The sequence below is a fragment of the Salvelinus alpinus genome, chromosome 4 (assembly GCF_045679555.1).
Source record: "Salvelinus alpinus chromosome 4, SLU_Salpinus.1, whole genome shotgun sequence".
Lineage (NCBI taxonomy): Eukaryota > Metazoa > Chordata > Actinopteri > Salmoniformes > Salmonidae > Salvelinus > Salvelinus alpinus.
The window spans coordinates 58,301,549-58,323,940 of record NC_092089.1 but is presented as its reverse complement, the minus strand read 5'-3'; positions in this window follow the sequence as shown (position 1 = coordinate 58,323,940).

Here is a 22,392-nt window from a genome sequence, read left to right as displayed (position 1 = left end):
TGGTCGAATTTGTGATAGCTACTGATGGAGTAAAAAACTGGTGGAGTAAAAAAAGTGGTGTCTTTTGCTAACGTGGTTAGCTAATAGATTTACATATTGTGTCTTCCCTGTAAAACATTTTAAAAATCAGAAATGATGGCTGGATTCACAAGATGTGTATCTTTCATCTGGTGTCTTGGACTTGTGATTTAATGATATTTAGATGCTAGTATTTACTTGTGACGCTATGCTAGGCTATGCTAGTCAGCTTTTTTACTGTGGGGGGTGCTCCCGGATCCGGGTTTGGGAGGAATTAGAGGATAAACATATAACAATAAAAATAACAGCTTATATAATAGCGGCAATATTTATTTTAATTTAATAGACAAATTCCATGATACCTCATTCTAATCTTTAAATTTGAATTTCACACCTGGATTTGATTTTACAGCTACGTCCTTGTATTGTGGTGGACCCAGCCTGGATTGCTGCGTTCATCATTCTTTTTCACTTCACATATCAGTCTAGGCTTTGTCTAGTAGATGGCGTTTTGGAATAAGCAAGAAAATGGACGGTTGAATCAGCATTCTGTCAGAGACAATGGGCAGTTTAGGACAAAAACACACATCGACAAACTTTGTGCTTTGAATTTTGCCATCCTCTGATTGGTTAACAATTACTGACAAGTTAGTTTTGAATAATGCCCCTTACAGTCTCAGGTTAGAACTGGGCGGATTCGATTAAGCTGGACCGCGGTGCACCGGTCTATGGCCCTTGACGTGAACGGGTTAAGGCAGTGAGGAAGGAGGGCCCTTCTCAAATCTAACAGTAATATGTGCCGCTCGGTCATGTTGTCAACAGGGCAGCATGATGTATCGTACAGAAACATACAACATCTCTTTTCCATGAAATATATGTTTGAATTTTAAAAACTAGTTTTCACTGGGAAGGCAGATAAAGCGAGTTTGTCAAAAACAAAAACTTTTGCATGTGAAAACACAGAATCCTACTCATTACTCTACATGCTTAACCTAAGTCACTTGTGTTTTGAGACAAATTCACCGTCGGCCAGAGCGGGGCACCTAGCTCACCCCCGAGAGGCAGCCCGGTTCCAAAACAAATGCAATCCCTTTTGGTGCAACGTCTTTCCACCGCAGGAACCCGGCCCAGATAATCGAATCCCCTCACTGTTGAGGAGGAATTCCAGACTGATATGTGATGTGAAATAGAATAGTGAAGGCAGCGATCAGGCTGGTTCCACCTTGCTGATGTCCTAGCCAATATTTATAGACAGTGATAAGGTTTGTAGTACCTGACAATCATCTATAAAATATTGGCTAGCCTGTCACACCTGCTCCCGCTCTCCCTCTCTGGTGTTCGAGGGCGCCAGGCTGCCTTTTTATTATGCACACCTGTCACCATAATTATGCACAGCAGCGCTCATTGGTCTCACCTGGACTCATTCCCTTTGTTGATTGCCCCGTCTATAACTGTCTGCTCCCCCGTTTGTTCTCTGTGTCTGCATTAATGTCGTTATGTTTTCTTGTCCAGACGCTGTCTTGTCCTGTTCCGTTCCCTGTACCTGCTTCTCGTTTCTACCAGCGTCGATCCTTACACTAGCCACTGTACAGTATGTCCATGTCAGAGCATGTGGTGAAAATGTAAGACTTACATTTACATTTAAGTCATTTAGCAGACGCTCTTATCCAGAGCGACTTACAAATTGGTGCATTCACCTTATGATATCCAGTGGAACAACCACTTTACAATAGTGCATCTAACTCTTTTAAGGGAGTTAGAAGGATTACTTTATCCTATCCTAGGTATTCCTTAAAGAGGTGGGGTTTCAGGTGTCTCCGGAAGGTGGTGATTGACTCCGCTGACCTGGCGTCGTGAGGGAGTTTGTTCCACCATTGGGGTGCCAGAGCAGCGAACAGTTTTGACTGGGCTGAGCGGGAACTGTACTTCCTCAGAGGTAGGGAGGCGAGCAGGCCAGAGGTGGATGAACGCAGTGCCCTTGTTTGGGTGTAGGGCCTGATCAGAGCCTGAAGGTACGGAGGTGCCGTTCCCCTCACAGCTCCGTAGGCAAGCACCATGGTCTTGTAGCGGATGCGAGCTTCAACTGGAAGCCAGTGGAGAGAGCGGAGGAGCGGGGTGACGTGAGAGAACTTGGGAAGGTTGAACACCAGATGGGCTGCGGCGTTCTGGATGAGTTGTAGGGGTTTAATGGCACAGGCAGGTAGCCCAGCCAACAGCGAGTTGCAGTAATCCAGACGGGAGATGACAAGTGCCTGGATTAGGACCTGCGCCGCTTCCTGTGTGAGGCAGGGTCGTACTCTGCGAATGTTGTAGAGCATGAACCTACAGGAACGGGTCAACAGGAGCGGGTGAAGGCTGCAAAATGATTTTTTAATTTTTAATTTTCTTTACTTTGTATCAGGTAAAGAGTAACCTACCTCTCTAGAGTATATCTACCTCCTTAAAACCTTTAGTTAGGGCAAAAATGAAATAACATTACACTGAGCTTAAATTAATTTGGTGCAAGATGATGGTTGTGGCTTCTTGAGAATATCCTGTGTTTGTACACCTGTGTCTGTCTGTTTTTCTTTAGAACTGACCTGCGATTGGAGGAGGCTCTCCTCGTCTGCAGGAGCAAGGACAAAATAACCCATTACTCACAAACCTTTCAACTTGATATCCCCTTATTTCTTTTCTATCCAATAATTATGTTTTGTGCTCCAGTCAGGAGCCGCCAGAGCCGCCCGCCAGTCAGGAGCCGCCAGAGCTGCCCGCCAGTCAGGAGCCGCCAGAGCCGCCCGCCAGTCAGGAGCTGCCAGAGCCGCCCCTCAGTCCGGAGCTGCCCCTCAGTCCGGAGCTGCCTTTCAGTCCGGAGCTGCCTTTCAGTCCGGAGCTGCCTTTCAGTCCTGAGCTGCCCTTCAGTCCGGAGCTGCCTTTCAGTTCGGAGCTGTCCTCAGTCCGGAGCTGCCCCTCAGTCCGGAGCTGCCCTTCAGTCCTGAGCTGCCCTTCAGTCCTGAGCTACCCCTCAGTCATGAGCTACCCCTCAGTCATGAGCTACCTCTCAGTCATGAGCTACCTCTCAGTCCTGAGCTACCTCTCAGTCCTGAGCTACCCCTCAGTCCTGAGCTACCCCTCAGTCCTGAGCTACCCCTCAGTCCTGAGCTGCCCCTCAGTCCCTCAGTCCGGAGGAGTTTTTTCAGTCCAGAGGCGTCCTTCAGTCCAGAGGCGTCCTTCAGTCCAGAGGCGTCCTTCAGTCCAGAGGCGTCCTTCAGTCCAGAGGCCCATTTATTAGGGTTCCCTGGCCAGGGTCGGCGGCGAGGGTCACCGTTCTTAGGAGGTCACAGAAGCGGACTAAAACTATGGTGGAGTGGGGTCCACGTCCAGCGCCAGAGCCACCGCGGACAGATGCCCACCCAGACCCTCCCCTATAGGTTCAGTTTTTGCGGCTGGAGTCCGCACCTTGGGGGGGGGGGGGTTACTGTCACGTTCTGACCATAGTTCTTTTGTATTTTCTTTGTTTTAGTGTGGTCAGGGCGTGAGTTGGGTGGGTAAGATCTATGTTTTCTGTTTCTATGTGGGGGTTCTCGTTTGGCCTGATATGGTTCTCAATCAGAGGCAGGTGTTAGTCATTGTCTCTGATTGGGAACCATATTTAGGTAGCCTGTGTTCTATTGTGTTTGGTGGGTGGTTGTCTTCAGTCTTTGTGTCTGCACCAGATAGAACTGTTTCGGTTTTCACGTTTGTTGTTATTTGTATTTGTAGTGTTCAGTTTTGGATTTATTAAAATAAGATGAACACTAACCACGCTGCGCTTTGGTCCTCTCCTTCTTCCACCGAAGAAAACCGTTACAGGGACGTTACAGATAAATTACAGATACATTTATGTGTAGGGTACAAAGATGAGGTAGTCATTCAAAAATCATGTTAAACACTTTTATTCCATGCAATTTATTATGTGACTTGCTAAGCACATTTTTACTCCTGAACTTATTTAGGGTTGCCATAACAAAGGGGTTGAATACTTATTAACTCAATGTCACGCCTTGATCTGTTTCACCTTTCTTTGTGGTTGTCTCCACCCACCTCCAGGTGTCTCCTGTTTTCCCCAGTAGTCCCGGTGTATTTATTCCTGTGTTTCCTGTCTCTCTGTGCCAGTTCGTCTTGTTTTGCCAAGTCAACCAGTATTTCTCCTAGCTCCTATTTTTCCCAGTTTCTGTTTTTTCCTAGGCCTCCTGGTTTTGACCCTTGCATGTCCTGACGCTGTATCTGCCTGCCTGACCACTCTGCCTGTTCCAACCTCGAGCCTGTCTATCCCCTTGTACTGTTTGGACTCGGACCTGTTCACTGAACCTCTGCCTGTCCTGACCCCGAGCCTGCCTATCGCCTGGTACTGTTTGGACTCTGACCTGGTTTATGAACTCTCGCCTGTCCCCGACCTGCCTTTTGGCTACCCCTTTTGGTGTAATAAATATCGGAGCCAACCATCTGCCTCCTGTGTCTGCATTTGGGTCTTGGCTTGTGCCCTTATACTCAAGACATTTCAGCTTTTCATTTTTTATTCATTTGTAAAAATTCAGAGAAACATAATTCCACTTTGACAACATGGGGTATTGTGTGTAGGCCAGTGACAACAAATCTCAATTTCATCAAGTTTAAATTCAGGCTTTAACGCAACAAAAATTTGAAAAAGTTGAGGGGTGTGCATACTTTCTGTACATGATTCCATTGTGTATGTTCATTTATACAGTTATTATTCAGCATTATTAAGCATATCCTCATTCCTCACCTGGAATTGTTTACTCACAACCTCTTCGTTCAGTTAATCTGACTATTCTCTCATCATTGATTTGATTTAAGGCTTTCTGTATAGTGGTCCAATGTTGGTGGAGCATTTGACCCTGTTTTAATGTTACTCCTGCATTACAATGATCAATAAAATTGTTTTTCTTGAGTGTACTTTCAACAGAGCTGAGATGTACTTCAAATTGCTTTTCAATAAGACGATGGAGAGATGCTCAGCTGTATAGAATTAATAAACACTGCTAATTTATGAGAGGTAGTGGAAGTGTATTCATAATTTGTGCTAATCCAACAGATTCACATCTTTCAATGAAAATCTGATTGTAATTAGATCATTTAGGTGTGTTGTAAATATTGCCAAAAAATGACAAACATATATTGCCAAGAAAGTGAGAGTAGTGTGACTTCCCTAGTGGGTCTCAAACCTAGGCCACCAGCACCAATGACTAATTGTCCCAGTAAGGGATATGCCTAGGGCATGTGCTTATTAGGCCCTGTCTAGAAGCAAACCCTAACAAGTTCTCCCTATGCCAGCCTTTCTTAAAGTATGGGTTTGGGTGACGGTTCTGTTAATGGTGGTAGCAACGTGTCAGAGTAAAGGTATAATTATTTCATTAATTACTGGAATTGATTTGGACAAGTGCAACTGCGCTCTCTGTTCAGGGCGCTCTCCGCTTAGCAGCGGTCTCTGCTCAGTTTGGCAGCTGTGCGAGTGGGTGAAGGAGATGCCCGTGTGCTTCGCGGCTTACCAGATTTCTTGAAGATCACTCCGCGACACACACACTGCAGCGCTGTTGTTCAGCAGCAGATGCGCTGTCAGCCACTGACTTGTCATTCTCACTCGCCATCACTCACCGGTGTCATCAAATGGACTCATGCTAGCCAAGTTCCGACTGAGCTCAATCGTCATGAAACGCAAGTAAACCAATGAGTTTCTCTCTCTTTCAAACAAACTTTGAGAAATAACGAGGAGCGCCCACAATGTGTTTGTTTGCTTAATAATGAGTCTCTCAAAGAACAACAAATGAATATAACGACAAGTCATCCACAGCATGACAGTAAACCCAGGGAGTTCTTACAGAACAGGGCAGAATGCTTCAGGAAACAGTGCTTCGACAGTGGAGAAGTAAGTCAGCTACCAAGGCATTGTTGTCATTTTATAACAGGTGATGATATGCAGAAATTAGGGAGTACTATCTCTCATAGTAGTAGATTTGTGAGTTTCTCTTTCGAACAATCCCCTGGCCTTGTACACAGCTAATAGCTAACGTTAGCCAAAGCAAGCTAGCTAGCAACCCTAAGTAACAGTAGCAGATGAAGATTAAAAATTATCAGGCCTACTGTACATCTTACTGTAGAAATGATTGTTGAAAAAAAGTCTAGGTTGGAACTGTTGCTGTTAAAACACAAGTAATAATTTTTATTCTGAACTGGAATAAACTGATTGAAGCACCATATTTTTGGAGAACGTTTCTTTGGGACCCTCAATGTTCTTACAACGTGTCAAGTATTGTCACGCCCTGACCGTAGAGATCCTTTTTATGTCTCTATTTTGGTTGGTCAGGGCGTGAGTTTGGGTGGGCATTCTATGTCTGGTGTTGTATGTTGTCCTTGTTTTTGTATTTCTATGTGTTTGGCCTGGTATGGTTCCCAATCAGAGGCAGCTGTCTATCGTTGTCTCTGATTGAGAACCATACTTAGGTACCCTGTTCCCACCTGTGTTTGTGGGTGGTTGTTTTCTGTTTTGTGTGTATACCTTACAGGACTGTTTCGTTTCGTTCTCTCTCTTTGTTGTATTTTGTTCATTCAGTGTTCAGTTTATTTAATAACATTAAAATGAACACTTACCACGCTGCACCTTGGTCTTCTCCTTCTCCCGACGACGTTCGTTACAAGTATCTTATATTCTGAGAACATGCCAATCACGTTCTGTGTATGTTTGGTGGGACATTGATAGAATATTCGGTAACACTTTACTTGACAACCAGCGTCATAACACGCTATGACACAGTCAAAACCATGTCATAACAGCTGACATAACTTGTCACATATAACCTGTCATAATATGGTCATAACACTGTCATGACCCATATATTTACACCTGTTGTGACATATATTCTGTTGTTTTATGGCTGGTTATGACACCTACATAAGAGTGTCAAAACCTACATTTACTGTGTTTTTTCCCTGCCAAGAAGTTTCCTTTCATTTGAAAGTTTGTTTCTTAATTGCTTTGTTGCTGTTGTTGGAATTATTTACAGTCATGGTTTTTTCCCATCATATTTTAAATAACTTGTAGAAAATACATTTATGACACTATCATGAAGCATTATGACCATCTTGTGTCACTTGGACTAAGAAAATAATTATTATGACCATCAAAATCATATAAGCCAGACAGGCCTATCACGTACTGTAGTGTACATGTCAGTCATAGGTCAAAAAGAGGGTGTCTTGCTCCGGAAATCTGCCCCCGCAGGTAGGTGCATGTATGACATCAATGTGTGCGCAATTACAATGATAATGTTCTATAAAATAAACATACTGTTGACAAGTAGCCTATGGTGTAATGGAATGTTTTTCCTTGTGTGGTAGGTTTCGTGGGTTGTGACACTCTTATGTAGGTGTCAAAACCAGCTATAAAATAATGCAATATTTATATGTCACAACAGCTCTAAATATGAATTGCATTCGGAAAGTATTCAGACCCCTTCCGTTTTTCCGCATTTTGTGACATTACAGCCTTATTCTAAAATGTGTTAAATAAATAAAATCCTCATCAATCTACACACAATACCCCATAATGACAAAGCAAAAACTGTTTTTTTGAAATGTTTGCAAATGTATAGAATAAAAAAAAACAGATACCATATTTACATAAGTATTCAGACCCTTTGCTTTGAGAATCAAAATTGACCGCAGGTGCATCCTGTTTCCTTTGATCATCCTTGAGATGTTAATACATCTTGATTGGAGTCCACCCGTGGTAAATTCAATTGATTGGACATGATTTGGAAAGGCACACACTTGTCTATATAAGGTCCAACATTTGACAGTGCACGTCAGTGCAAAAACCAAGGAATTGTCCGTAAAGCTCTGAGACAGGATTGTGTCGAGGCACAGATCTGGGGAAGGGTACCAAAACATTTATGCAGCATTGAAGTTCCCCAAGAACAAAGACTCTTCCTAGAGCTGGCCACCCGGCCAATCTGAGCAATCGGGAAGAAAGACCTTGGTCAGGGAGGTGACCAATAACCTGATGGTCACTCTGAAAGAGCTCCAGAGTTCCTCTGTGGAGATGGAAGAATCTTCCAGAAGGACAACCATCCCTGCAGCACTCCACCAATCAGGCCTTTATGGTAGAGTAGCCAGACGGAAGCCACTCCTAAGTAAAAGGCACGTGACTCCTGCTTGGAGTTTGCCAAAAGGCACCTAAAGAACTCTCAAACCATGAGAAACAAGATTCTCTAGTCTGATGAAACCAAGATTGAACTCTTTGGCCTGAATGCCAATCGTCACATCTAGAGGAAATGAGGAACTGCGCATCACCTGGCCAATATCATGCCTATGGTGAAGCATGGGGGTGGCAGTATCATGCTGTGGGGTTGTTTTTCAGCGGCAGGGACTTGGAGACCAGTCAGGATCGAGGAAAAGATTAACGGAGCAAAGTACAGAGAGATCCTTGAAGAAAACCTGCTCCAGAGCGCTCAGAACCTCAGACTGGGGCGCAAGTTCTGAATGTCCTTCAGTGGCCCAGCCAGAGCCCAGACTTTAACCTGATCGAACATCTTTGGCGAGACCTGAAAATAGCTGTGCAGCAACGCTCCCCATCCAACCTAACAGAGCTTGAGAGGATCTGCAGAGAACAATGGGAAAAATTCCCCAAATACAGGTGTGCCAAGCATTTAGCGTCATACCCAAGAAGACTTGAGGTTGTAATCATTGCCAAAGGTGCTTCAACAAAGTACTGAATAAAGGGTCTGAATACTTATGTAAATGTGATATTTAAGTTTTAAATCTTTAATACATTTGCAAAAATATATATATTTTTTTGTGTTGTCATTATGGGGTATTGTGTGTAGCTTGATGAGATGTAATGTAAGAAAATGTGGAAAAGTCAAGGGGTCTGAATACTTTCCGAATGCACTGTATGTGACATGACAGGTTATGTCAGCTGTCATGATATATTATGACATTTACATTTAAGTCATTTAGCAGACGCTCTTATCCAGAGCGACTTACAAATTGGTGCATTCACCTTATGATATCCAGTGGAACAACCACTTTACAATAGTGCATCTAACTCTTTTAAGGGGGGGGGGGGGGTTAGAAGGATTACTTTCTCCTATCCTAGGTATTCCTTAAAGAGGTGGGGTTTCAGGTGTCTCCGGAAGGTGGTGATTGACTCCGCTGACCTGGCGTCGTGAGGGAGTTTGTTCCACCATTGGGGTGCCAGAGCAGCGAACAGTTTTGACTGGGCTGAGCGGGAACTGTACTTCCTCAGAGGTAGGGAGGCGAGCAGGCCAGAGGTGGATGAACGCAGTGCCCTTGTTTGGGTGTAGGGCCTGATCAGAGCCTGAAGGTACGGAGGTGCCGTTCCCCTCACAGCTCCGTAGGCAAGCACCATGGTCTTGTAGCGGATGCGAGCTTCAACTGGAAGCCAGTGGAGAGAGCGGAGGAGCGGGGTGACGTTATGATCATGTCATAACGTGTTATGACGCTGGGTGTCAAGTAAAGTGTTACCGAATATTCTCCTAACCCACAAAAAACTGGTTATATGAATGTTCATGCAACATTCCCATGAAATGTGTCTAGAACTTTAATATCTTATATTCTGAGAACACGGGACAACCGAATCCATTCAACCGAAATGTGTTTTCCGCATTTAACCCAACCCCTCTGGAACATTCCTATGAAAACGTTGGGTAATTACTTAATGAGACTTAAGGAAACGTTCTCTAAAGTTATGGGAACGTTTGTTGTTAGCTGTGTAGTGTTATGATGGGACTGCAGCCCCGCATCGGTAGCCTACTACAGCTACCACTTCATCATGACCATCATAGGTAGTTTGAAAAGTCAATAAGGCCAGGTGGTCAGATTTTTTTTAAATTCAGTCACAACATTCTATGTAATAGACTATGTAATTCCGATAATGTTTGCGTTTTCTCTCTTGACCTATTCCCTTCCCAGAATGAGTATGTATCATAGAACAGTAACCGTTCACTCCAGAAAGTTTATATTCAAAATGTGCAAATAGATTAGTATCTCCCACATTGGTAGAATGGTATCTAGATGCTCTGCTTGACTCCAGGGCAGTGGGAGACTGTGTGTGTGTGTGTGTGTGTGTGTGTGTGTGTGTGTGTGTGTGTGTGTGTGTGTGTGTGTGTGTGTGTGTGTGTGTGTGTGTGTGTGTGTGTGTGTGTGTGTGTGTGTGTGTGTGTGTGTGTGTGTGTGTGTGTGTGTGTGTGTGTGTGTGTGTGTGTGTGTGTGTGTGTGTGTGTGTGTGTGTGTGTGTGTGTGTGTGTGTGTGTGTGTGTGTGTGTGTGTGTGTGTGTGTGTGTGTGTGTGTGTGTGTGTGTGTGTGTGTGTGTGTGTGTGTGTGTGTGTGTGTGTGTGTGTGTGTGTGTGTGTGTGTGTGTGTGTGTGTGTGTGTGTGTGTGTGTGTGTGTGTGTGTGTGTGTGTGTGTGTGTGTGTGTGTGTGTGTGTGTGTGTGTGTGTGTGTGTGTGTGTGTGTGTGTGTGTGTGTGTGTGTGTGTGTGTGTGTGTGTGTGTGTGTGTGTGTGTGTGTGTGTGTGTGTGTGTGTGTGTGTGTGTGTGTGTGTGTGTGTGTGTGTGTGTGTGTGTGTGTGTGTGTGTGTGTGTGTGTGTGTGTGTGTGTGTGTGTGTGGTCCCGTGTGGCTCAGTTGGTAGAGCATGGCGCTTGCAACGCCAGGGTTGTGGGTTCATTCCCCACGGGGGGACCAGGATGAATATGTATGAACTTTCCAATTTGTAAGTCGCTCTGGATAAGAGCGTCTGCTAAATGACTTAAATGTAAAATGTAAATGTGTGTGTGTGTGTACGTCTGTGCGTGTGTGTACGTCTGTGTGTGTGTGTGTTTGCGGGGGAAAAGACATTGGTATAAAGGATGAAATTGAATGGATTAGCATTGGCCGTTCTGCTTTTGATTGCCTCTGACTGAAAATTTTAGAAGCCACCAGGGGCCCCTCAGATGTTATGATATGGTCAATTCAGGCCCCTGTGCGTTTTGCGACGGGTCCCTGTTCTAGAAATTGAATTGATATTTTGTAAACTTCATTTACGGATAATGTGATCTGACAGGGACAAATGCACAGCTGAATTGTTTTCAAACCGACTCCAAATGAAACTTATTATAGGGTAAATGTGGATTTCTTTGTCTTCCCCTCTTCCCCTCCTGCATTGTCCCCAGTCCCTTTATACCCTGAATATGTATCCATTTTCAGGGTAATTGAATTGATACTGTCATGTGCGGGGCAAACAGAATCACGCAGCAGGGCGAATAGTCCAGGTGATTGAATTGGAGAGGGGAGAAAAAATGTCCTTCTGTGCGAGCCCACTAGGTCACAGTGCCATCATAAGATAGACACACCTCACTGTTTTCTGATTACACAGACCGCCCCAATTGTCTTTCCAATAATCTCCGTCTGATATAATGCAGACTTTTCCAATTCCACAGGCTCCAGCCAGACCTCAGATGTGTTACATATTAATTTCCTTCCCTGGAAAATTTGCTCAGCTTTAGTTCAAATTCAGTTAGCTGGATTGATGAAAGTGGCAAAAGGATACGACGTTTACTGATTCTCCCTTTTCACCTTTGATTAGCTCCACTTGTGAATTATTCCTTTGCTGTCACTGTGCTATTAAGCTGCCTGGAGGCCCGGACCACAGTTCCACAGAGGGAAAATAAGGTGGGCCAGCCATTGCAACCTGCTGCACATTGCTCTCTCTACACCTGCCCTCGGGCTAGGCAAAACATACAGGGGGAAAAGAGCTGTTTCATACCAAAACGAATGTGTGTGGTGGAGTAATGTCAAGACGATAACACAGAGAAACCTGATGAATTCTGTTATAATGCAGATATGTGCTGGGCTGGCCTTGGGGGAAACACAATGTCAACTGCCACATGCTGGGGCTCCCGAGTGGCGCAGTGGTCTAAGACACTGCATCTCAGTGCTTGAGGTGTCACAACAGACACCCCTGTTCAAAACCAGGCTATATCACAACCCGCCGTGATTGGGAGTCCCATAGGGCAGCGCACAATTGGCCCAGCGTTGGCCGGTGTAGGCCGTCATCGTAAATAAGAATTTGTTCTTAACTGACTTGCCTAGTTAAATAAAGATTACGTTTAAATAAAAAAAACAAGGTTTGGGAGTAACTACTTACATGTAATCTGAATACAAAAAACTATAACCAGTTACATTACCAGATAAAATATTGTAATCAGATTACAGATATATTTGAAAAACTAGATTGGATTACTTTTAAATTCAAAAAGGATGTTTGCAAAAAAATACATTATGACACCTTTCTGTTTTCTCACAGACATTCAATTGATCATTGAATAAAGTCACAAGTTTAAGTTTGTTCCACTTAAGCGAGTCTGACCATAAGTCAGAGACAACTGACAACTATGATGACACACCCAGGGTTGGGTAGTTTACTTTCTAAATGTAATCTGTTACATTTACTAATTACCCAAACTCAGTAATGTAATCTGATTACTTTCCCCTTAGAATTAGAAGACAAAATGTAATATTACTAATTGAACGACATCTATTGCAGGATAAATCAATGTTAAAGTTTACATAGCTGGCCATAAATGGATGTTGCATTTTACTTTACAGGTTGGTTATCATCGATCCCTCCGATGTCAACAACTACAGACCAGTATCCCTTCTTTCTTTTCTCTCCAAAACTCTTGAACGTGCCGTCCTTGGCCAGCTCTCCTGCTATCTCTCTCAGAATGACCTTCTTGATCCAAATCAGTCAGGTTTCAAGACTAGTCATTCAACTGAGACTGCTCTTCTCTGTGTCACGGAGGCGCTCCGCACTGCTAAAGCTAACTCTCTCTCCTCTGCTCTCATCCTTCTAGACCTATCGGCTGCCTTTGATACTGTGAACCATCAGATCCTCCTCTCCACCCTCTCCGAGCTGGGCATCTCCGGCGCGGCCCACGCTTGGATTGCGTCCTACCTGACAGGTCGCTCCTACCAGGTGGCGTGGCGAGAATCTGTCTCCGCACCACGTGCTCTCACCACTGGTGTCCCCCAGGGCTCTGTTCTAGGCCCTCTCCTATTCTCGCTATACACCAAGTCACTTGGCTCTGTCATATCCTCACATGGTCTCTCCTATCATTGCTATGCAGACGACACACAATTAATCTTCTCCTTTCCCCCCTCTGATAACCAGGTGGTGAATCGCATCTCTGCATGTCTGGCAGACATATCAGTGTGGATGACGGATCACCACCTCAAGCTGAACCTCGGCAAGACGGAGCTGCTCTTCCTCCCGGGGAAGGACTGCCCGTTCCATGATCTCGCCATCACGGTTGACAACTCCATTGTGTCCTCCTCCCAGAGTGCTAAGAACCTTGGCGTGATCCTGGACAACACCCTGTCGTTCTCAACTAACATCAAGGCGGTGACCCGTTCCTGTAGGTTCATGCTCTACAACATTCGCAGAGTACGACCCTGCCTCACGCAGGAAGCGGCGCAGGTCCTAATCCAGGCACTTGTCATCTCCCGTCTGGATTACTGCAACTCGCTGTTGGCTGGGCTCCCAGCCTGTGCCATTAAACCCCTACAACTCATCCAGAACGCCGCAGCCCGTCTGGTGTTCAACTTTCCCAAGTTCTCTCACGTCACCCCGCTCCTCCGCTCTCTCCACTGGCTTCCAGTTGAAGCTCGCATCCGCTACAAGACCATGGTGCTTGCCTACGGAGCTGTGAGGGGAACGGCACCCCCGTACCTTCAGGCTCTGATCAGGCCCTACACCCAAACAAGGGCACTGCGTTCATCCACCTCTGGCCTGCTCGCCTCCCTACCTCTGAGGAAGTACAGTTCCCGCTCAGCCCAGTCAAAACTGTTCGCTGCTCTGGCACCCCAATGGTGGAACAAACTCCCTCACGACGCCAGGTCAGCGGAGTCAATCACCACCTTCCGGAGACACCTGAAACCCCACCTCTTTAAGGAATACCTAGGATAGGATAAAGTAATCCTTCTAACCCCCCCCCCCTTAAAAGAGTTAGATGCACTATTGTAAAGTGGTTGTTCCACTGGATATCATAAGGTGAATGCACCAATTTGTAAGTCGCTCTGGATAAGAGCGTCTGCTAAATGACTTAAATGTAAATGTAAATGTTATGTGGGCTTCTTCTAACCCATTGTTTTCTACTACAGATAATATGATTAGGCTATGTCTTTACATTCAAAATAAAATTCTGGCAGATTTCCAGTCATTCCAATTAATGTAATACACCTTGATCTTCAAGAATAGGACTTGGAAATATGGAAATATAGATTAGCCAAATTGTTTTACCTGAGCATAACTTAAAAACAAAGGACTTATTAGCTGACTACCATGGAGTGGAGTTTAGTCAGCTAAGAACTTATTAGCCGGTGTTGTATATTTAGTTATCATGGAGGACTGATTGTGTTCATTGCTTCAAGTTGAAAAAGAAATGCTGCTCTCATGGAAAGGCATGCTTTGAGCACCACCGAGAAGTGCTAATTGAATGTGAAAAATTAATGCCAGAAGCTGCATTTTTGTTGGTGAGACTTTGATATCTTGCACCATTATTGGAAGACTGTACCATACAAAAGCCTATTCCTGCTCTTTTCCCGTGATCCATCAAACACATTTGGTGTGTCATCATAGCGGTTTCTGACTTGAAGTCAGACTCGCCCAGGCGAAACAAACTTAAACTTGTGCCTTTTTCAATGCTGATTTGAATGTCATATTATTTTTTTTTAAATTTAACCTTTATTTAACTAGGCAAGTCAGTTAAGAACAAATTCTTATTTACAATGACAGGGAACAGTGGGTTAACTGCCTTGTTCAGGGGCAGAACGACAGATTTTTACCTTGTCAATTTAGGGATTCAATCCAGCAACCTTTCGGTTACTGGCCCAACGCTCTAGCCGCCCCAGGTAGTCATTGAGAAAACAGAAAGATGTCAACAACAACAAAAAATCACAAACATCATTTTTGAATTTAAAAGTAATCTTAGAAGTAATCTAGTTTTTCAAAAGTATCTGTAATCTGATTACAATATTTTAGCTGGTAACGGATTACAGTTAGTTTTTTGTAATCAGTTACACATTGACGTATGTTTTTTGTCTTCTTCTAATGCCTCTTACTGGAAATGAATCCAAATGTAACTGAAAGTAATCAGTTTGGGTAATCCAAAAGTGACAGGTAACGAGTAACTGTTACGAATTACCATATAGAAAGTAACCTACCCAACCCTGGACATAAACCACTTATTAGGTGGGATGTTAAACTCGTCCTGTACAATACAAAAATGTCCATACAGCCAAATAGAAAAACAGAACAGTGTGATCTTGTATTTACACAATAGGTCTTTGATAGTGAGTAAACACAAGCTTAATTGCCTATTTCATGTGAAATTATTTTGTATGGACATTTAGAGGGCATGTAATCGCTACGGTCATAAACACTGACTTCTGTCTGCAGGACATGACTTGAATTCGGCAATAAAAATTATCTCCGATGGCAACCTGCCAAGCCAGCTTGATGTTGGTCGCTTACAATTTGTCATAAAATACTAATTGCTTATTGACCATGACCCTATATGGAGATAAGAGGTAGAGAGCACCAAGCATAAAGGAGCAGCCATCACGTGTCATTTGGAAATGTGATGAGAGGTGGTGAGTACTTGGTGCAAGTGTCTGAGAAATCTATGTACCCCCATATTCATATTTATGTCCACAGAGACTGTCCAAGAATTTAAGGTGAACCCATTGCCGTTTTGGCCTGCTGTATCATCAACAACATCCCTTAATTCATTCTCCGTATGTTCTTCACCCAATTCATGGTGTCACTGCAGGTGGCAGGTGTGTATTTGACCATTTAACAGTGAACGGAGAGAACCTGGCGGCATTGCAGACAGACAGGCAGCCAGGATGACTGTCAGCCATTCAGTGACATAGACACAGCAGACTATTGCTACTCAATGTGCATTTACAGCACCACCACCAACCTTTACATTATAGGACGCTAAAGACATTTGAATGATAATGCACAAAATGGTGTATTACCTGCAGTAGAGGTGTGTGTGTAAAATCACTGAGGAAGCCAAGCCAGGCCAGTAAAAAAGCAATATTACAACCCGTTGTTTGCTCTACAATCTATTCATTCATACTCCACAGTGATATACAATAAGGCTGTGACAACAAAAAGACAACAGTCACACAGTGGCGGAATAAATTAGACTACACAAATTGTTTGATTCATCACAAAACCAGAGAGCAACATTTGTGTGAAGTCCACAAAGCAAATATTGCATGTAACAAACAGTTATATCACCTGCAGCATGGTCAAGCAAGTTAATGTTTTCCACAGTTGACTAAATAAACAACTACTGATTTAGAACCATGGAGTTACCGCTAGCCAGCACAAAGACAACAGCTTCCGCCATTCCAGTACCATTTCAATTTAAACATTTAACCCTCTAGAGTCTAAGCCCTGTCTAAGCCCGGGGGAGGGGGGTGGGTTCTAAGCTAACATATGGAATTGTTTTAAGATGGTCATACCAAGGATCAATTAGACATTTGATTTAGAATTTTAAGACCCCTTAAAAAAAAATAAAAAAAATTGGATGAAACATTGAATAACAGATTCACTACACGGAACAGACAGTCTCCCCAAAAATGATAATGGAAGTTTGTTCTGAAGTGTCTGTCCTATATCTGAGAGATATAAGACAGATCAAGAAACTCTTTTAATTTTTTACATGTATTTATCCCCTTATTTTCGGGACTAAACTGTCTACATATATACTGTACTTTCATAAATGTTTTAAACTGGTACCAGGGACCTTCATATGAGGCTTGTGGGCGTCCTAGAGCAAAACGGAGAACACCACGGTGTTTGTGAGAGTCTCAGATATCCACAGAGGGGTCATAGTGTGTAGACCGTTCAGACTCTACAGACAGAAGTTGTCACAAGAGGCTGTACTGGCTTCAGACAAGTCTTGTGAGGCTTGTGGGCATCCTAGAACAAACCATTCGGACGCTGCGGACGTTTTTGTGAGAAGACCAATCCTCGTGATGTCTCATGGTCTGACAAACACTGCTCTAGCTCTGCCGCCTTTCGACGCAGATGCGGAAGGGTGATGTCGGCGGATGTGGTGGATTGAGATGCAGCCCATGCAAAAAACACAGATGGATTTTGATGGGGATTTTTTGATTATGTTAATTAATTCGATTTTTCCGCAGGGCCGCGAAAAGTGTAGGCCAAGAGGTTAAACATTATCAAATCAACAAGGCTTAGTTAATTACATTGAAAATAAACTTAATGATACCAAAAGCAATTTAGTCTAATCCATGTTACTAAATATCATGTGGCTGTCCATGGAACTGATTTCTGTGTTTGTGTGTAAGTGTGTGTGTGTGTGTACAAGTAAAACAAAACATGTTGACTCACCCTACTTGCAGACTAGTTGAACGCCAATGCCATCCTGCTCTCTTTCATGTTGGCAAAACGGTCTGTGGCTCTGTTATACAGTACACTTTACGTTTTTGTTGCTACCTAACTAAAATGCTTGCTAACCTAACTTCCTGGCATGGGCAACAATGAACCAGCTAAGTTAGCTAGCTAGCTAGTTAACGTGAGCCTACTAGGCTACATCTAGGCTACATATTGAACTTCAATAGTCCCAGGCCAGTCGCACAATATATTAATTCATGGTTAGGATCAAAATCGCTGTCATAATCAGAGATTATGAACAGAGTACAGAGCATGTACAGAGAATTAAGTCAAAACCACAAGTCCAAATCACCATCTCCATTCATGGCTTAGGAAAGGGACGATTTAGAAAGCTAGCCTGGCTTCCATTGGCATCCATAAATACACGCCACTGATTACCTGCAAATATTTAAGGCTCCAGCTAAGTGGACTGTTAATGGATTTGTCTTGGATCATCGTGATAGACTTGGGCTCTCGAGGACACTCAGAGACAAAAGTTGATGGGGCCAATTCCAATTAAGGTGGGTGAATCCATTAGGACTAGGGCAAGCTGATTAGAAGTAACCACACAGACACTATTGAAACTGTATCAATGATACGTCTTTATTTGCTCTTTATTACATTGAATAGTATGATCTATTAACAGATAAAAGGACTTGGTCAGTTTATTTCTCGGATATAACAACGAGATTGTTTGGTTCTGTAGCTATTATTGATTTATCCTATATTCCTATTGCTCACTATCAGTTTATTTATCAATTAACCTACTTGGTAGAACAATTATTAAATGTATGAATAAAACAGAGAAGCATATTTTACAAACATGTCTTATGGTTGTTATAGATGTACTGTACTTACTGACTTTTATCCAAGTGTCTGTGGTCAATCATTATCCTTCTTAAAACAGAACATCAATTAATCATTTTCTAACCTTTACTCCTTTTATGAAATCACTGAAGTTGCTGCTCTGTGATTGGGAATAGTGCCCTTAGGATAAATCTATACTTGCTTAATGTTATGTTCTGTTCTGTTGCAAGCAAGAACAACTTTTACATGGCATTCAACCCCTGCAGCTAAATGAAAGTAACAGTACATTATTTTCATATAGCCCCAAAAGTGCAATGTCAACAAACATGGGAGCAGATAAAATGATGCCTGTGTAGAATAGAAAGCCATATAAAATACTAATTTGGTAATTTAGAGAACAGATCGAGTTAGGAGATACAGGAGTTGGGAATAAATACAGACACCAAGTAGCCCTGCTGATTTCTTTCCATGCCATGAAATGCCAGCCAAATGTAGTAAGCTCCCTCCCCTCTGCAACTGAATGCGTTCCATTACTATGGTGTGGATGGCTAGGACAGGATTAATGTGAGGCGGTGTGGGCTGTTATTATTGCTGGAGATCAGGATGCAACGCTCAGTACGTACACAGGGAGATAAAGTTAAGGATACACACCGATACAGAGCTCCCCAAGGCCTGATGGCCTATCATTTCTGCCTCATAACTTCAGAATTATTGTCCTGAAAAGGAATGTGCTCTTCAGATAATTAAAAAATTCACAGACCAGATCCAATTTGAGATTATTCTATAATATTATGACGTACGTGTGTGTGAGGGAGAGAGGGTAACAAAAGAGTGTGTGAGTGTACCTGTGTGATTGTATGTGCACCTGTGTGTGTGTGTGTGTGTGTGTGTGTGTGTGTGTGTGTGTGTGTGTGTGTGTGTGTGTGTGTGTGTGTGTGTGTGTGTGTGTGTGTGTGTGTGTGTGTGTGTGTGTGTGTGTGTGTGTGTGTGTGTGTGTGTGTGTGTGTGTGTGTGTGTGTGTGTGTGTGTGTGTGTGTGTGTGTGTGTGTCTCTCAAGAGGTGACCTGGCATGAAGTAAACTCTAAAGTGCCAAAACAAACATTAAGAGAAATGATGATCACAATGGAACAAAGACTACCACTCCCAGGTGATGGTGCTTAGAGCAATAGGCAATAGGCTGAATGAATGAGAGTTCCCTCAGGCATATCCTTATCAACTTCCTCACTACAACTTTACACACAAAATGTTGTGTGCCTTTAACAAAGAATCAATTAAAATATCCTTCTATATCATTATCAATCAATAGACAGCCAATGTTTTGCAGCCAATATTCCAAAATTTCTACGATACCACACTGGAAACTCCCACAAAAACCTTATGTACAGTGTAGTAATACTAGTTTAAAATTGTGAAATATGATTTCAAATGAAATCCATTTCTTCTCTGTGATCTTCTCTAGCGAGCATCAAGTATCCCAGAGCAGCAAGCAGCTGCAAGGTTTTTTTTCTCTGGTTCCAGATGCAGAAGTAGAGCAGAGAGAGAAATGACTCCTTATCCTGCTCCTTCTCCATGGCTCAGTGCCAGCCACTGACGGTACCACTTTAACCCCCCCCCACACCCCAAAAAAGACAGCGCAAAAAAGCCACAGAGAGAAATTTGATTCCTTTTTTTCCATTTATAGAACTGTGATAGCAAGTAAAAAGACAAAACATTATTTGAAGATAGAAGATACAGGGCCCATGATAAGGGTAGGTGGCGGGCCATGGTGGAGCTGTAACTATTTCATCTTCCATGGTAACTTAAACACCAGACAAAGGCCTTCACACTCCATGGCCTACTGCTGGCTTGCCGAGATTGACTGGGATTGTAATAATTCATAGAGTTTGGGTTTCGTTCTAGCTGAGGTGAGGAATCACATTATGCTCTGATGTGATGCTCATTGTGGCCAGCCTGGGAGACTCTCTCTCAGCTCTGCGTGTGTGTGCGTGTGTGCGGCTGGTCAGTCTGTTCTAGGGGAGAGAGAGAGAGAGAGGGAGGGAACGGACCGTAGAGAGCGGGCTTCAGCGCTGCATTACATAACTCTATTTCTGGACATCCATTACCCTTCCCTCAGGGCCTCTGGCCCGCTGACATTATGAATGTCTTTAGATACAGGGGGCCACTCGCTCCTTAGACTGCGTGACATTGGGAAAGCATGTTAAATTCACAGGCCTGGGGTGAGAACTATCACCGTCTTTGACCTGAAGTTAAATATTCTAGTTGCTAAGGGATGGACAGGCTGGTGGTCTAGGAGGATAAAATATGAAACTCTTTGGTTAGACAGATAGGCACTGTTACCTACAGTATGTGACTTAAAACAGTGGACCGATGATGAAGCTCGTCATAACAAGTATCTCCCTGATCTTAATTGCATCAACTACAATGCCTTCACTTGGGGAAATCTTTCAACATCCTAAACCTTTTTCTCCTGAACTGTTTTGAACCAAGGTCTAGAAGGCCATTGATGATGACTCCTGCCTAAACCATTTGGATGACAGCTAGGCCCTGAGACTCGCTTTCTCGACCGCCATACTCATCCGCTTTCCCTGCATGCGCCCAGACATCCCCCATCCCCCATCCCCCATCCCCCATTCTCATAATTTTCCATTTTCCATTGGATACTGATACAAAATAAGTAGCCTTTACAGTGGGCCATTAAACTCTCATTTAGGCAACTGTGCGTGAAGAGCCTTCAGATAACGCTCAGAGCTGATGCAGAACCAAGTTTTTGAATCATAGCCGTCTGCAGGGTGCTTAATTCACACTCCACACTAAAGAATTGGAGGGTTTCATTAAAAAGGAAGTCACTCAGCAAGACAAATACTTTCAAAGTGAAGGGAGGGGAAAACATCAACAAAATGCACCAAAATATGCTGGTCTGAGTGTGTGGGGGGAAAAATTCTGTTTTATTTCCTAATTGGATGTTTTGCTAGTTATCATTAGAGCATAACACGGAGGTAGAAAATTGCATAAAACACGAGATTCCGTCTTTGTTGCATCTTTCTATGGTTCAGAATGCTGTTGAAATGGAAAATAGGACTTAAAATGGTACTCTTTAGGAGAAATTGGCAAATGCAGTGGTATAAAAAGTACCCAATTGTCATACTTGAGATAAAAGTAAAGATACCTAAATAGAAAATTAAGTAAGATATCCCTCTATTAAGATATCCCTCTAGTGGTGTGGGGGCTGTGCTTTGGCAAAGTGGGTGGGGTTATATCCTTCCTGTTTGGCCCTGTCCGGGGGTATCATCGGATGGGGCCACAGTGTCTCCTGACCCCTCCTGTCTCAGCCTCCAGTATTTATGCTGCAGTAGTTTGTGTCGTGGGGCTAGGGTCAGTTTGTTATATCTGGAGTACTTATCCTGTCTTATCCGGTGTCCTGTGTGAATTTAAGTATGCGCTCTCTAATTCTCTCTTTCTCTCTTTCTTTCTCTCTCTCGGGTGACCTGAGCCCTAGGACCATGCCTCAGGACTACCTGGCATGATGACTCCTTGCTGTCCCCAGTCCACCTGGCAGTGCTGCTGCTCCAGTTTCAACTGTTCTGCCTGCGGCTATGGAACCCTGACCTGTTCACCGGATGTGCTACCTGTCCCAGACCTGCTGTTTTCAACTCTCTAGAGACCGCAGGAGCGGTAGAGATACTCTTAATGATCGGCTATGAAAAGCCAACTGATATTTACTCCTGAGGTGCTGACTTGCTGCACCCTCGACAACTACTGTGATTATTATTATTTGACCATGCTGGTCATTTATGAACATTTGAACATCTTGGCCATGTTCTGTTATAATCTCCACCCGGCACAGCCAGAAGAGGACTGGCCACCCCTCATAGCCTGGTTCCTCTCTAGGTTTCTTCCTAGGTTTTGGCCTTTCTAGGGAGTTTTTCCTAGCCACCGTGCTTCTACACCTGCATTGCTTTCTGTTTGGGGTTTTAGGTTGGGTTTCTGTATAGCACTTTGAGATATCAGCTGATGTACGAAGGGCTATATAAATACATTTGATTTGAAGTAAGTAAAAC